This window comes from Adiantum capillus-veneris, chromosome 3 (genome assembly GCF_014529385.1).
Source record: "Adiantum capillus-veneris isolate H3 chromosome 3, ASM1452938v2, whole genome shotgun sequence".
NCBI lineage: Eukaryota > Viridiplantae > Streptophyta > Polypodiopsida > Polypodiales > Pteridaceae > Adiantum > Adiantum capillus-veneris.
In genome coordinates, this window is record NC_140933.1 from 73,521,387 (window position 1) to 73,524,967 (window position 3,581).

The following is a 3,581-nucleotide window of genomic DNA, read 5'->3' on the forward strand; positions in this document are numbered from 1 at the left end:
TATTCATCTTCGATGTGCATTCATAAGGCTTTGATCTTTAGCAGCTCCTATTAACTCACATCGGCTCAGTTAACATTCCCCCCTTCCGATTTTAGTGCCCGTCCTCGGGCACTGTTGAAAAGTGTCCATGGAGGTTGTGGAAGGTTTTAATTGGTTGTTGATGGGCTGATCGTCTGCATTTGTCTTTGAATTTTTTGATGAGGTTCAATTTGTTGCATCATCTTCATTGGTCCGAATATGTTTGATGTGAGAGATGATGTTGCATTTGTCCGTTGTAATAGCATAATGAGGAGGCTTCTATTTATTTATGAAAAGTATGTACAAGGGAAATAGAATGATGAGGTTCTAAATTAGGGTCTAATACTTGTATGACCAAAGGGAAAAAACCAATTGGGAAAAAGTGCCTTTGGGATACGCGCATTATTGGAGTACTTATTAGCATAGGAAATATTCATTAAGTACTCAAAGGATTATTTGCTGATAGATATGAAAATAAAGAGACAACAAATATGAAAGGGTGAGATGATGGAACATTTGTTGCCTGTTGTAGTCCACTCAAGGTGCATAGGTGGAAGCAAAAAAGAGTGTCTAATGCATATGTCCAATGGTGGGACATCCTAATTATGTATACACAAAAATACATGGAAAACAATATGCTGTGCCAGAAGGATTTTGAGGGGTCTTCAGAAAGATAGTGTAGCTATAAAATCATATGACATAGCTTTGCAAGCTGGCATCCCTTTAAGAATGGTTTTTGTTGATGAGGATATGTGCTCTCATCTTACTCTGCACTGTGCGTGAGTGTTGCACTCTACAACACTCCACCAATTGTAAGCTAATAGACTTTGACTCTTATGCTCATCTCATCCAGCATGAGCAACATGACTTTAGATATGCTCAACTCTTCCAGCTTCAATGTGAGCTTAATAACTACGACTCTTAGCACATAGTTTAATATGACTTGAAGCTTTGGGACTAATACTTTGCTCATTTTATGGCTCAGCTGCTCGACTCTGACTATGCCAAAGATTATTTTTTGCACCCTGGCGACTTGACTTTTTACATTCTTGTGCTTACTACAAACATGTATTCAGGTAAAAGTAAGCTTGAATTCTCAAAAAGAGGATCAGTGAAGGACCAAGTTGGCATTGAAGGTTTCTTTTGCCATACATGTTTCATCATCTTTGAATCTGCATTCACGTTGGTTGGGTTGTCCTTATTTGACTGTGAAGACTCTATTATCCGTTTGATTCTCCAATTGGGCATGTTGATAGGAGTCTTTGATGTTGTTGTAGGCCTCTGCTCATTGTCGGCTTCTGGCTTTTGACTAGGAGCATTGGAAGACTTAGGAATCCAAACCTCTTGATGACCTTTGTAGCTTCATTGTTGACTTTGATTTGCTCTAGGTATTGTTGAGTTCCTGAGATCTCTATGCAGGTCTAGTGTAGTTGTATTTGGCTTGGGGTTGACTCGTAGCCAATATTTGTATACCTTGTGTAGAATCCTTGTCCAAGAGGAACATTCTTTGAAATCTGTCTTTGTTTTGTATCCTCTTGAGAGTTGTGGTAGAATTTAGCATCTTGCTATGTTCTTTTGTTGTATACCTGCTTCTTAGGTATCCTAGGGTATTGTCGAGGTTGATACCCTGTGGGCCTTCTTTCTTGGGAGGGACTTGATGCTACTTCATATGCTCTAACCTGCGGTTTTGGTACCCATATCTGTTTGTTACCTCTATAGTACTCTTGTTCTTTCAATCTCCATTGTGATGCTATCCATCCCATGTGTTTGTTTTTCTGTGTTGATTTCCCGTCTTTAATCCAAACCGGATCATTGACTTTAACTAAACTGCTTGGAACAAACACTTGCTTGGATTTCCTTTGCTTTCTTGAGTACTTTGGCTGGTATATCTTTGCTTTTTTGGGTGTCTCCTTAGAGGTTTTTGTTGGGTCAGCAATTGATTTGAAGTTTTGAAAGCTTGACTTGCTTGAAGAAACTGATCCATGAGGGTTCTTTGATGTAGAGGCATATGTTGTCACGCCTTCTTTGCTAATCGGTGGAGGGTCCACTTTAGCTTCACCTTTGTCTGTAAGATTTGTCTTTGATTCCTGTGACTTTTGCAACTCTGAATCTAGCATTAACGATACATGTAACTATTGTTGGCTACCTCTTGGAAAAGAGTATTAGCATTTTGTCTTCTTTGTAGGCCTTGTGTTGGTCTAACCACTGATGTCCAATGATGACATCTACAAGAATTTCCTTTGAAGGCTTCACCTAAAACTTTACATGATCTTCATGATTCTGGATGCTAAGGGTAGCAACCATTTCTTTTTTACTCTTAGCCTTACACATGATTTCTTTGTTGTTTGGCTTACCTTGAGTAATCTCTAGAATGCTCTGGATGTTTTCTGCAACCATATTGCACTTTGCTTCTTTATCCAGTAGAGCATTGCATCTGACACTTGCTCCTTTTGTATTGCTGAGAACTACAACTATTTTCATTGTTGGTTCTATTGAAGATTTTTTTCTTGGTTTTGTCATGGTCTCATCTTGATCGTGCTGTGTCTCTATGGACGGTGGCTTGAGACTTTGCTTTCCAATTTGACTTTCTTCAGCTGATTTAGTTGGCAACGTCTAATTGATCTTTGGACTTCTAATTGCTTCTTGGTTGTCTGCAACCTCATTCTTCTTAACTTCTGGCTTTGATCGCATTCTCTGCTCAATAGCTATTGTGGTTGCTTTTGTTCTATTTCATCTTCACTTGCTATTGCCTGATTTGCTTTAAGCTCTTTTGAAGTTCTGAATGATGGAGATGAATCATCTTCAATAAGGTTTGCTTTGGCATCAGTCTCCATTTTAACTGTGCTTGAGGACTTTGTTACCGTTGTCCGTGGGTGACCAGTCTTGGTCTTCATTCTTTGTTGTCTCTAAAGACTGCATTCTGTTTACATCTTGTATCTCTAACATCTTCTGGGCCATTGGCATTCCCATTATGATGTCGTCTGGCATATCTTTTGCTATGATCACATAGAATTGAGCTATGATGATCTTTGAACCTACTTCAATGGTAGTGGAGATGATTCCCCAGTATTCTGCTCGTTTGTTTCCTGATATGCTCACAAATTTAGGAGCATCTTCCAGTTGTGGTTGACCACATCTTTTCCAAGTGCGAAAGAACATGAGGTTCTTATCTAGGTGAAAATCTAGCTTCACTTCTTTTGACAGCTTTTCTTCATTCTCACCAACAATGTTGCACTTGATCGTCACAAGATTTCTTTTTTTTATTGACTGCTTTTTGATGTGGTAGTGTCCTTTGGTTGAGCTTTATTTGCATCTTCTTTTCTTTGATCACCTGCTTCAATTGATGTTGGCTTGTTTTGTTGTAATACTGCAACTTTTTCTTGCAATTGTTGAGCATTGTGTGCTTGCATTTGAGTAACTTTTGATCTTAGAAGATCCACTGTACTTTCTGGCAGAATCTGTCTCTTCGGAGGAGATTTTGGTGGTGACCTTTGTGTATCTTTATGGACTTTAGCTTTTGTTGATCTTGATTATTTTGTCACCTGTTCTGGCAACTTGAGGGT